The following is a 14453-nucleotide window of genomic DNA, read 5'->3' as shown; positions in this document are numbered from 1 at the left end:
AACAGTTCTGTCAGGTTAGCAACACTAAACAGAAATTAACCACCCACAAAACCCAAAGGAAAACAGGCTGCCTAAGTATGGCTCCCAATCAGAGACAACGATATACAGCTGTCCCTGATTGAGAACCATACCCGGCCAAAACAAAGAAATACAAAACATAGAAAAAAGGACATAGAATGCCCACCCTAGTCACACCCTGGCCTAACCAAAATAGAGAATAAAACCCTCTCTATGGTCAGAGCATGACAGTACCCCCCCCCAAAGGTGCGGACTCCAGCCGCAAAACTTGACTCTAAAGGGGAGGGTCCGGGTGGGCCTTCCTTACGGCGGCGGCTCTGGTGCGGGACGTGGACCCCGCTCCACCTTCGGCTTGGCCCACTTAGGTGGCGCCTCTGGAGTGGGGACCCTCGCCGGCGACCCCGGACTGGGGACCCTCGCAGCGGGCCCCGGACAGGCGGGCGACTCTGGCAGCTCCGGACTGGAGGGCGACTCTGGCAGCTCCGGACTGGAGGGCGACTCTGGCAGCTCCGGACTGGAGGGCGACTCTGGCAGCTCCGGACTGGAGGGCGACTCTGGCAGCTCCGGACAGGCGGGCGACTCTGGCAGCTCCGGACTGGAGGGCGACTCTGGCAGCTCCGGACAGGCGGGCGACTCTGGCAGCTCCGGACAGGCGGGCGACTCTGGCAGCTCCGGACTGGAGGGCGACTCTGGCAGCTCCGGACTGGAGGGCGACTCTGGCAGCTCCGGACTGGAGGGCGACTCTGGCAGCTCCGGACAGGCGGGCGACTCTGGCAGCTCCGGACAGGCGGGCGACTCTGGCAGCTCCGGACTGGAGGGCGACTCTGGCAGCTCCGGACTGTAGGGCGACTCTGGCAGCTCCGGACTGGAGGGCGACTCTGGCAGCTCTGGACTGGAGTCAGGCACAGGACTCACCAGGCTGGGGAGACATGCAGGAGGCCTGGCTCTGGGAGCAGGCACAGGACTCACCAGGCTGGGGAGACATGCAGGAGGCCTGGCTCTGGGCGCAGGCACAGGACTCACCAGGCTGGGGAGACATGCAGGAGGCCTGGCTCTGGGCGCAGGCACAGGACTCACCAGACTGGGGAGACATGCAGGAGGCCTGGCTCTGGGTGCAGGCACAGGACTCACCAAGCTGGGGAGACATGCAGGAGGCCTGGCTCTGGGAGCAGGCACAGGATAGACCGGGTCCTGGAGACGCACTGGAGGTCTGGAGCGCACAGCCTGCACAACCCGTCCTGGCTGAGTTGTCACTGTAGCCCGGCACGGGCGGAGCGCTGGCACAGGGCGAACTGGGCTGTGCTGGGGAATGATGGCTGCCGTGCGTAGAGCAGGCGCAGGGTAGGCTGGACCTAGGAGACGCACTGGTGGCCAGATGTGCTGCGCCGGTGCACTTCTCACTGGCTGGATGCCCACTCTAGCACGGCACTTGCGGGGGGCTGGTATCGACCGCACCGGACTGTGCGTGCGGATGGGCAAGAGCGTGCGCACTTCCGCATAGCACGGTGCTCTCCACATCAACCGCTCCACACGGTAAGCACGGGGAGTTGGCTCAGATGCCTGGGATGGCCACTCCAATACCTTTACTTTGTTGTCCTTAAGCCATTTTGCCACAACTTTGGAAGTACGCTTAGGGTCATTGTCCATTTGGAAGACCCATTTGCGACCAAGCTTTAACTTCCTGACTGATGTCTTGAGATGTTGCTACAATATATCAACATAATTTAACTTCCTCATGACGCCATCTATTTTGTGAAGTGCACCAGTCCCTCCTGCAGCAAAGCACCCCCACAACATGATGCTGCCACCCCCGTGCTTCACGGTTGGAATGGTGTTCTTCGGCTTGCAAGCCTCCCCCTTTTTCCTCCAAACATAACAATGGTCATTAAGGCCAAACTGTTCTATTGTTGTTTCATCAGACCAGAGGACATTTCTCCAAAAACATTTCTCCAAAAACATTTCTCCATCATATATATACAGTGAGTTCCAAAAGTTTTGGGACAGTGACAATTTTGTTGTTTCAGCTCTGTACTCCAGCATTTCGGATTTGGAATGATACAATGACCAAGAGGTTAGAGTGCAGACTGTCAGCTTTAATTTGAGGTTATTTTCATCCATATTGGGTAAACCGTTTAGAAATTACAGCTCTTCTTGTACATAGTCCCCCCATTTTAGTGAGCAAAAGTATTTGTCCAAATTCAGTTTGTGTATTAAAGCAGTAAAAAGTTAAGTAGTTTGTCCCATATTCATAGCATGCAATGACTTCATCATGCTTGTGACTCTACAAACTGCATTTGCTGTTTGTTTTGGTTTTGTTTCAGATTGTGTTGTGCCCAATAGAAATGTATGGTAAATAATGTATTATGTCATTTTGGAGTCACTTTTATTGTAAAAAATAATAGAATATGTTTCTAAACACTTTTACTTCTGCATTAATGTGGATGCTACTATTATTACGGATAATCCTGAATGAATCGTGAATAATGATGAGTGAGAAAGTTACAGACACTTAAATATCATACCCCCGAGACATGCTAACCTCTCACCATTACAATAACAGGTGAGGTTAGTATTTTATATCATACCCCCAAGACATGTTAACCTCTCACCATTACAATAACAGGTGAGGTTAGTATTTTATATCATACCCCCAAGACATGTTAACCTCTCACCATTACAATAACAGGGGAGGTTAGCATTTTATATCATACCCCCAAGACATGCTAACCTCTCACCATTACAATAACAGGGGAGATTAGCATTTTATATCATAACCCCCAAGACATGCTAACCTCTCACCATTACAATAACAGGGGAGGTTAGCATTTTATATCATACCCCCAAGACATGCTAACCTCTCACCATTACAATAACAGGGGAGGTTAGCATTTTTTGGGGGGGTATGATGTTTATGCCTCTAACTGTATCACTTCAAATCCAAAGTGCTGGAGTACAGAGCCAAAACACCAACAAATGTGTCACTGTCCCAAATACCTTTGGAGCTCACTGTATGTCTCCTAACATCATACATCTGCCCTGAGAAAGAGCCACCCATAATTCAGCATTATTTTCTCTCTGTGCCAGTCCCTCTGTCATCCCCCGAGTCACCATGAGCCACAGTAAAGTTAGAATCCTAAAGAAAGTGACACAAGTTCTCTGAGGTAATGTTCTGTCTTTCTCTTTCTTGCTCTCTCTCTCTTTTTTGCTCTCTCTCTATTTCTCTCGCTCTCTCTCGCTCTCTCTCTAAAAAGATGTCCGTGACTAAGTCCCTATGCATTATTGAGTCCGGTGGTGGAGCCCTCATAAATGATCTATCACTGGCAGGGTCGGACGGAGTGGGGCAGTGGACGCACATCACACCTGCACCCTTCTGTCCCCTAGAGGGTCAGACTCAGCCCAGAGACCACATTCAGCCACCAAGCTAGCCAGCCAGCCATACAGGAAGTCAGCCAGCCAAACAGGCAGTCAGCCAGCTAACCAGCCATACAGGCAGTCAGCCAGCCAGCCAGCTAACCAGCCATACAGGCGGTCAGCCAGCCAGCCAGCCAACTAACCAGCCATACAGGCAGTCAGCCAGCCAGCTAGCCAGCCATAAAGGCAATCAGCCAGCTAACCAGCCAGTCAGCCAGCTAGCCATCTAATCAAGCCATACAGGAAGTCAGCCATCCAGCTTGCCAGCCATACAGGCAGACAGTCAGCCAGCCAGCTAACCTGCCATACAAGCAGCCAGCTAGCCAACTATACAGGCAGTCAGCCAGCTAGCCACCTAATCAAGCCATAAAGGCAGTCAGCCAGCCAGCTAACCAGCCAGCCAGCCAGCCCAGAGAAAATATTTCTCGCCCCAAAGCTGAACGCCACATACAGGCATTTCGTCCTGCCAACATCTCCCCTTTAGCATCATCTCCCTGGCATGTAGTGATGTTTAAATTGAATGGGCAGATCAACAGATGCATGTTATACACATTTTTCAATTTCAAGCTTTTACACTGTATTGGCTGTGCAAATGTTCCCTATGATCATATTTTCAGGCATTGTGGGACTACTGTATGTTGATGGTTGGTTATGTTAAGTGGTCTTTGATAGCATGAATCTGAATATGAATATTAGCTGTAAGTAGCCCCCCCCCCCCCCCGGAGAGAGAGCGAGAGGCCAGGCCTGGAGCTGGAGCTGTATGTAGCCCCCTCCCTGGGGAGAGAGCGAGTGGCCTGGAGCTGGAGCTGTATTGAATACTGATAAAGGATAGGAGACTGGATGCTGAAGCCAGGGCTTCTAATTTCTGCTCTACTGGTGGATTACTGAGGCCAAACATAAACAAGGAAGCAGCCTAATTGGTGTTTTTCTGAGGTCAGATGGTATTGACACATGGCTGTAGAATATAGTAAAAATAAAAAAGCCCTTGAATGAGTAGGTGTTCTAAAACTTTTGATCGGTACTGTACCAGTCAAAAGTTTGGACACACCTACTCATTCCAGGGTTTGTCTTTATTTTTACTATTTTCTACATTGTACAATAATAGTGAAGACATCACAACTATGAAATAACACATATGGAATCATGTAGTAACCAAAAAAGTGTTATTGCATTCCACACTGCCCTTTCCCACCTGGACAAAAGGAACACTTATGTGAGAATGCTATTCATTGACTACAGCTCAGTGTTCAACACCATAGTACCCTCTAAGCTCATCACTAAGCTAAGGATCCTGGGACTAAACACCTCCCTCTGCAACTGGATCCTGGACTTCCTGATGGGCCGCCCCCAGGTGGTGAGGGTAGGTAGCAACACATCTGCCACGCTGATCCTCAACACTGGAGCTCCCGAGGGGTGCGTACTCAGTCCCCTCCTGTACTCCCTGTTCACCCACGACTGGCACTCCCCCAGTTAGGGGGAGTGATGAGCTCTACAGCAGAGTCTCACAACTGAATCGCTGGTTGAAAACTGTGTTCTGCGCCTCCCAAAAGATAGAATTTGTAGATAATTGGCCCTCTTTCTGGGACTCACCCACAAACAGGACCAAGCCTGGCCTGTTGAGGAGTGACGGACTCCATCCTAGCTGGAGGGGTGCTCTCATCTTATCTACGAACATAGACAGGGCTCTAACTCCTCTAGCTCCACAATGAAATAGGGTGCAGGCCAGGCAGCAGGCTGTTAGCCAGCCTGCCAGCTTAGTGGAGTCTGCCACTAGCACAGTCAGCGTAGTCAGCTCAGCTTTCCCCATTGAGACCGTGTCTGTGCCTCGATCTAGGTTGGGCAAAATTAAAAATGGCAGTGTTCGCTTTAGCAATCTCACTAGTATAAAGACCTCCTCCATTCCTGCCATATTGAAAGAGATTGTGATACCTCACATCTCAAAATTGGGTTACTTAACGTTAGATCCCTCACTTCCAAGGCAGTTATAGTCAATGAACTAATCACTGATCATAATCTTGATGTGATTGGCCTGACTGAAACATGGCTTAAGCCTGATGAATTTACTGTGTTAAATGAGGCCTCACCTCCTGGTTACACTAGTGACCATACCCCCCGTGCATCCGGCAAAGGCGGAGGTGTTGCTAACATTTACAATAGCAAATTTCAATTTACAAAAAAAAACAATGATGTTTTCGTCTTTTGAGCTTCTAATCATGAAATCTATGCAGCCTACTCACTCACTTTTTATAGCTACTGTTTACAGGCCTCCTGGGCCATATGCAGTGTTCCCTGAATTCCTATCGGATCTTGTAGTCATAGCAGATAATATTCTTATTTTTGGTGACTTTAACATTCACATGGAAAAGTCCACAGACCCACTCCAAAAGGCTTTCGGAGCCATCATCGACTCAGTGGGTTTTGTCCAACATGTCTCTGGACCTACTCACTGCCACAGTCATACTCTGGACCTAGTTTTGTCCCATTGTAACGGCTGTCTTGAAGAGGGAACCAAGGTGCAGCAGAGGATGTGTTCATCATTAGAGTTTTAATTCAAATAAACAAGAGAACACTACAAAATGAACAAAAAAACGACAGCAAACAGTCCTGTGAGGAAAATACTCAAACAGAAACAATTACCCACAAACCCCAGTGACAAACAACTCCTACATATGTGACTCCCAATCAGGAACAACGATTCCCAGCTGTTCCTGATCAGGAGTCACAAGACACACACCAGACTGCCACGTCCTGACCCCCAAACTACTACACCAGCTCCATCTGCTGGTCAGGACGTGACACCCATGGAATAAAAGTTGTGGATCTTAATGTTTTTCCTCATAATCCTGGATTATCGGACCACCATTTTATTGCGTTTGCAATTGCAACAAATAATCTGCTCAGACCCCAACCAAGGAGCATTAAAAGTCGTGCTATAAATTCTCAGACAACCCAAAGATTCCTTGATGCCCTTCCAGACTCCCTCTGCCTACCCAAGGACGTCAGAGGACAAAAATCAGTTAACCACCTAACCGAGGAACTCAATTTAACCTTGCGGAATACCCTAGATGCAGTTGCACCCCTAAAAATTAAAAACATCTGTCATAAGAAACTAGCTCCCTGGTATACAGAAAATACACGAGCTCTGAAGCAAGCTTCCAGAAAATTGGAACGGAAATGGCGCCACACCAAACTGGAAGTCTTCCGACTAGCTTGGAAAGACAGTACCGTGCAGTATCGAAGAGCCCTCACTGCTGCTCGATCATCCTATTTTTCCAACTTAATTGAGGAAAATAAGAACAATCCGAAATTTCTTTTTGATACTGTCGCAAAGCTAACTAAAAAGCAGCATTCGCAAATGGAGAATGGCTTTCACTTCAGCAGTTATAAATTTATGAACTTCTTTGAGGAAAAGATCATGATTATTAGAAAGCAAATTACGGACTCCTCTTTAAATCTGGGTATTCCTCCAAAGCTCCATTGTCCTGAGTCTACACAACTCTGCCAGGACCTAGGATCAAGGGAGATACTAAAGTGTTTTAGTACTATATCTCTTGACACAATGATGAAAATAATCATGGCCTCCAAACCCTCAAGCTGCATACTGGACCCTATTCCAACTAAACTACTGAAAGAGCTGCTTCCTGTGCTTGGCCCTCCTATGTTGAACATAATAAACGGCTCTCTATCCACGGGATGTGTACCAAGCTCACTAAAAGTGGCAGTAATAAAGCCTCTCTTGAAAAAGCCGAATCTTGACCCAGAAATTATAAAAAACTATCGGCCTATATCGAATCTTCCATTCCTCTCAAAATTTTGGGAAAAAGCTGTTGCACAGCAACTCACTGCCTTCCTGAAGACAAACAATGTATTCGAAACGCTTCAGTCTGGTTTTAGACCCCATCATAGCACTGAGACTGCACTTGTGAAGGTGGTAAATGACCTTTTAATGACGTCAGACCGAGGCTCTGCATCTGTCCTCGTGCTCCTAGATCTTAGTGCCGCTTTTGATACCATCGATCACCACATTCTTTTGAAGAGATTGGAAACCCAAATTGGTCTACATGGGCAAGTTCTGGCCTGGTTTAGATCTTATCTGTCGGAAAGATATCAGTTTGTCTCTGTGAATGGTTTGTCCTCTGACAAATCAATTGTACATTTCAGTGTTCCTCAAGGATCCGTTTTAGGACCACTATTGTTTTCACTATATATTTTACCTCTTGGGGATGTCATTCGAAAACATAATGTTAAATTTCACTGCTATGCGGATGACACACAGCTGTACATTTCAATGAAACATGGTGGAGCCCCAAAATTGCCCTCGCTAGAAGCCTGTGTTTCAGACATAAAGAAGTGGATGGCTGCAAACTTTCTACTTTTAAACTCGGACAAAACAGAGATGCTTGTTCTAGGTCCCAAGAAACAAAGATATCTTCTGTTGAATCTGACAATTAATCTGGATGGTTGTACAGTCGTCTCAAATAAAACTGTGAAGGACCTCGGCGTTACTCTGGACCCTGATCTCTCTTTTGAAGAACACATCAAGACTGTTTCAAGGACAGCTTTTTTACATCTACGTAACACTGCAAAAATCAGAAACTTTCTGTCCAAAAATGACGCAGAAAAATGTATCCATGCTTTTGTTACTTCTAGGCTGGACTACTGCAATGCTCTACTTTCCGGCTACCCGGATAAAGCACTAAATAAACTTCAGTTAGTGCTAAATACGGCTGCTAGAATCCTGACTAGAACCAAAACATTTGATCATATTACTCCAGTGCTAGCCTCCCTACACTGGCTTCCTGTTAAGGCAAGGGCTGATTTCAAGGTTTTACTGCTAACCTACAAAGCATTACATGGGCTTGCTCCTACCTATCTTTCCGATTTGGTACTGCCGTACATACCTACACGTACGCTACGGTCACAAGACGCAGGCCTCCTAATTGTCCCTAGAATTTCTAAGCAAACGGCTGGAGGTAGGGCTTTCTCCTATAGAGCTCCATTTTTATGGAATGGTCTGCCTACCCATGTGAGAGACGCAGACTCAGTCTCAACCTTTAAGTCTTTACTGAAGACTTATCTCTTCAGTAGGTCCTATGATTAAGTATAGTCTGGCCCAGGAGTGTGAAGGTGAACGGAAAGGCTGGAGCAACGAACCGCCCTTGCTGTCTCTGCCTTGCCGGTTCCCCTCTCTCCACTGGGATTCTCTGCCTCTAACCCTATTACAGGGGCTGAGTCACTGACGTGGTCTTCCTGTCTGGGTTGGCGCCCCCCCCTTGGGTTGTGCCGTGGCGGAGATCTTTGTGGGCTATACTCGGCCTTGTCTTAGGACGGTAAGTTGGTGGTTGGAGACATCCCTCTAGTGGTGTGGGGGCTGTGCTTTGGCAAAGTGGGTGGGGTTATATCCTGCCTGTTTGGCCCTGTCCGGGGGTTTCATCGGATGGGGCCACTGACCCCTCCTGTCTCAGCCTCCAGTATTTATGCTGCAGTAGTTTATGTGTCGGGGGGCTAGGGTCAGTCTGTTACATCTGGAGTATTTCTCTTGTCTTATCCGGTGTCCTGTGTGAATTTAAATATGCTCTCTCTAATTCTCTCTTTCTCTCTTTCTTTCTTTCTTTCTCTCGGAGGACCTGAGCCCTAGGACCATGCCTCAGGACTACCTGGCATGATGACTCCTTGCTGGCCCCAGTCCACCTGGCCGTGCTGCTGCTCCAGTTTCAACTGTTCTGCCTGCGGCTATGGAACCCTGACCTGTTCACCGGACGTGCTTGTTGCACCCTCGACAACTACTATGATTATTATTATTTGATCATGCTGGTCATTTATGAACATTTTAACATCTTGACCATGTTCTGTTATAATATCCACCCGGCACAGCCAGAAGACGACTGGCCACCCCTCATAGCCTGGTTCCTCTCTAGGTTTCTTCCTAGGTTTTTGGCCTTTCTAGGGAGTTTTTCCTAGGGAGTTTTTCCTAGCCACCGTGCTTCTTTCACATGCATTGCTTGCTGTTTGTGGTTTTAGGCTGGGTTTCTGTACAGCACTTTGAGATATCAGCTGATGTACGAAGGGCTATATAAATACATTTGATTTGATTTGATTTTGACTGCATGGCCAGGCACGACTCCAACACCATCATTAAGTTTGCAGACGACAGAACAATAGGCCTGATCACCGACAACAACGAGACAGCCTGTAGGGAGGTCAGAGACCTGGCCGGGTGGTGCCAGAATAACAACCTATCTCTCAACATAACCAAGACTAAGGAGATGATTGTGGACTACAGGAAAAGGAGGACCGAGCACGCCCCCATTCTCATTGACAGGGCTGTAGTTGAGCAGGTTGAGAGCTTCAATTTCCTTGATGTCCACATCAACAACAAACACACCAAAACAGTCGTGAAGAGGGCACGACAAAACCTATTCCCCCTCAGGAAACTAAAAAGATTTGGCATTTGTCCTGAGATCCTCAAAAGGTTCTACAGCTGCAACATCGAGAGCATCCTGACTGGTTGCATCACTACCTGGTATGGCAATTGCTCGGCCGCCAACCGCAAGGCACTACAGAGGGTAGTGCGTACAGCCCAGTACATCACTGGGGCTAAGCTGCCTGCCATCCAGGACCTTTCCATCAGGCGGTGTCAGAGGAAGGCCCTAAAAAATGTCAAAGACCCCAGCCACCCCAGTCATAGACTGTTCTCTCTACTACCGCATGGCAAGCGGTACCGGAGTGCCAAGTCTAGGACAAAAAGCCATAACACTCCTGAACAGCTAATCAAATGGCTACCCGGACTATTTACATTGTGTGCCCCCCCAACCCCTGTTTTTACACTGCTGCTACTCTCTGTTTATCATATATGCATAGTCACTTTAACTATACATTCATGTACATACTATCTCAATTGGGCCGACCAACCAGTGCTCCCGCACATTGGCTAACCGAGCTATATGCATTGTGTCCCACCCACCACCCGCCAACACCTCTTTTACGCTACTGCTACTCTCTGTACATATCTACATGTACATACTACCTCAATCAGTCCGACTAACCGGTGTCTGTATGTAGCCTCGCTACTGTATATAGCCTGTCTTTTTACTGTTGTTCTATTTCTTTACCTACCTATTGTTCACCTAATACCTTTTTTGCACTACTGGTTAGAGCCTGTCAGTAAGTATTTCACTGTAATGTCTACACCTGTTGTATTCAGCGCACGTGACAAATAAACTTTGATTTGGTTTGATTTGAAGCAAATAAAAATATATTTTATATTTGAGATTCTTCAAAGTAACCTCACTTTGCCTTGAAGACAGCTTTGCACACTCTTGGCATTCTCTCAACCGGCTTCATGACCTGGAATGCATTTCAATTAACAGGTGTGCCTTGTTGACAGTTAATTTGTGGAATTTCTTTCTTTCTTAATACGTTTGAGCCAATCTGTTGTGTCGTGACAAGATAGGGGTGGTATACAGAAAATAGCCCTATTTAGTAAAAGACCAAGTCCATATTATGGTAAGAACAGCAAAAATAAGCAAAGAGAAACAACAATCCACCATTACTTTAAGACATGAAGGTCAGTCAATCCGGAAAATGTCAAGAACTTTTAAATTTTCTTCAAGTGCAGTCGCAAAAAAAACATAAAGTGCTATGATGAAACTGGCTCTCATGAGGACCGCCACAGGAAAGGAAGACCCAGAGTTACCTCTGCTTCAGAGGATAAGTTCATTAGAGTTAACTGCACCTCAGATTGCAGCCCAAATAAATGCTTCACAGAGTTGAAGAAACAGACACATCTCAACATCAACTGTTCAGAGGAGACAGCATGAACCATTCCTTCATGGTCGAATTGCTGCAAAGAAACCACTACTAAAGGACACCAATAAGAAGAAGAGACTTGCTTGGGCCAAGAAACACAAGAAATGGACATTAGACCGGTGGAAATCTGTACTTGGTCTGATGAGTCCAAATTTGAGATTTTTGGTTCTAATCGCTGTGTCTTTGTTAGACGCAGACTAGGTGAACGGACGATCGCCGCATGTGTGGTTCCCACCGTGAAGCATGGAGGAGGTGTAATGGTGTGGGGGTGCTTTGCTGGTGACATTGTCTGTGATTTATTTAGAATTCAAGGCACACTTAACCAGCATGGCTACCACAGCATTCTGCAGTGATACGCCATCCCATCTGGTTTGCACTATCATTTATTTTTCAAGAGGACAATGACCCAAAACACACCTCTAAGCTATGTAAGGGCTATTTGACAAAGGAGAGTGATGGAGTGTTGCATCAGATGACCTGGCCTCCACAATCACCCAACCTTTATTATTTCACCTTTATTTAACCAGGTAAGCCAGTTGAGAACAAGTTCTCATTTACAACTGCGACCTGGCCAAGACAAAGAAAAGCAGTGCGTCACAAACAACAACACAGAGTTACACATGGAATTAACACACGTACAGTCAATAACACAATACAAAAGTCTATATACAGTGTGTGCAAATTAAGTAACATTAGGGAGGTAAGGCAATAAATAGGCCGTAGTGGAGAAATAATTAAAATTTTGCAAATAAACACTGGAGTGATATATGTGCAGAAGATAAATGTGCAGGGGGTGAAATTGAGATGGTTTGGGATGAGTTGGACAGCAGTGAAGAAAAAACAGTCAACAAGTGCTTAGCATATGTGGGAACTCCTTCAAGACTGTTGGAAAAGCATTCCTCATTAAGCTAGTTGAGAGAATGCCAAGAGTGTGCAAAGCTGTCATCAAGGCAAAGAGTAGCCACTTTGAAGAATCAAATATATTTTGATTTGTTAAACACATTTTTGGTTACTACGTGATTCCATGTGTTATTTCATAGTTTTGATGTCTTCACTATTATTCTACAATGTAGAACTGTATATATATATATATATATATATATATTTTTTTTTTAATGCATTTTATTACATTCATTTGTTTAGATTAACACTTTCAGTTTATAACTTTATCCAGTTAACCCAATGAGTCGCGCCAGCGTAACTTAGGACTTCTAACCTCTTTTAAACATTGTGTGTTTGTGCAACAGACTTCCGTCTATTTCTTCTGCATCCGTTGGTACCAACCATTAGTCTGTGTGATTAATGGGGACTGAGCTAGAGCTGTCTTTGTGAGCAGATCCTGAAGGGAAGGGTTTCTTCTACATAGAAGATCATAGGAAATCTCAGGACACGGTGTCTATAATACTGTAATAACACAGTTATCACTGACTAGTTGGATATTCATTTCCTACTGAGAAAACAATTTCTGAACTTACAGCATTCATAGGTTTTTGCTTTGGCTGACCTTGTTTTTTTGTTGTTGACATTTGTCAATAAAACTCATGAATGCAACTTTTTATGTCAAATTGTTTTGTATTTTACTTGTAGCCCTGGTTGTCCTGAAAAGAAAATGGTCAAACACATAATTGTGAGGCAAAATATTAGGGTGGGACAGATAAATTAAAAGCAGATTTTTGCTGTGGATTTTAGGACTGATATATTTAAAGGGACAGATCAGCGCTATTCAGGATACATTGCGAATGAATGGGAAGATCTTTTTAATTAGGTCTTTGGTACATCATTGTCAGTCAGGCTGTGTGATTAAGGAGAATGGCATAACATAATTAAAGATTTAAGATATGTTAAGAGATTGCCAGGACCATGACACAGGGACCCTGCCTCATTGTGTGTGTGCAGGCGTGTGTATGTGTGTTTAAGAGAGAGAGTGAGAGAGAGAGCTCTACTTCTGAAGCCAAAAAGTAAAAGACAATCATTTCTAGGTCATTTTGTTATATAAAGCTTAATAAATAAGGCTACTAAGCTACCAAGCTGCTAGGACAGAACTGATCTGACTGCAACTTCAATTAGCACTGAAGTGTGAAGTGAGAGATGTGAAGATTCTTGAGCCTAACAATGGCAGGAGAGTTTCACAGCCCTCATGGCTTATCCCTGTGGAGAGGTCATTACAATACAGTACCCCATGGATATTAAAAATAACACTGCACGGAATAAGTATTTTTTTTAAAAAAGCTCCTCAAGGACAATCCAGAGACTGTCATGCCCTGACCTGAGAGCCGTTTTTCTCTGTTTAGTTAGGTCAGGGTGTGATATGGGGTGGGCATTCTATGTTTTGTATTTCTTTGTTTTGGGCCGAGTATGGTTCCTAATCAGAGGCAGCTGTCTATCGTTGTCTCTGATTAGGAATCATACTTAGGCTTTTTTTGTGGGTTATTATTCTTTCTGTGAGTGTTTTGTGTGCACCGCAGTTGTGTCGTGGTCGTTTCTGTTTATCCTGTTTATTGTTTTTGTTCGGTTTCACTTCTATTAAAGTATGTGGAATTACCGGCACGCTGGCTGATTTATGACAGGGAATTTGAGGACAGTGATCGTGACTGAGACAGACACTATTTGCTGACTGCTACAAAGAGGGGAATGTAAGCAACTTAATTTTTCACACAGACCATCCCCTGGCATGGCACAGTGCAATAAGAGCACACTACCCCTATGTCAAGAGAGAGGGTATTGGCCCAGGGTGGAAACTCACAATACTAGAGGAAATTGAAACAACCTCTGTCAACGTGAACAAGTCTGGGACAGTAATGGTGCTGGGCATCCTCATGCAGTTCCAGCAGGACTTTTAAGGGAGCACAGCAGGAAAAGCTCTTTCTTTGTAACGACTCCCCCATCCTGAGTGAGTCTGATCACACCTCTTCAACCCCCCCCCCCCCCCCCCCCCCCCAACAAGACCCGGAGGGCAGAAGGTGGAGCTGGACGGCTGTCTGAGAGAGCTGGCTGCTCTACGGACTGAGGTGAGAGAACTTAAAGAGGCACACATGGCACTGAAGGACGAGGTGACAAAGCTGAGGTGTGACAGAGAGCAGGACACTCCCCCAGAGAAGCCAGCAGAACAGCCCACCTCAGACCCGGACCACAACCTCAACATCACAATGGGACAGACCCCCTGTCAGCTCCCCTGATAGCTCTCTTGACAACCCCCACACATCCACTGAGGACAC

The sequence above is a fragment of the Salmo salar genome, chromosome 21, assembly GCF_965601325.2.
Source record: "Salmo salar chromosome 21, fSalSal1, whole genome shotgun sequence".
In the NCBI taxonomy this organism is placed as follows: Eukaryota; Metazoa; Chordata; class Actinopteri; order Salmoniformes; family Salmonidae; genus Salmo; species Salmo salar.
Note: the sequence above shows the minus strand (reverse complement) of the source record.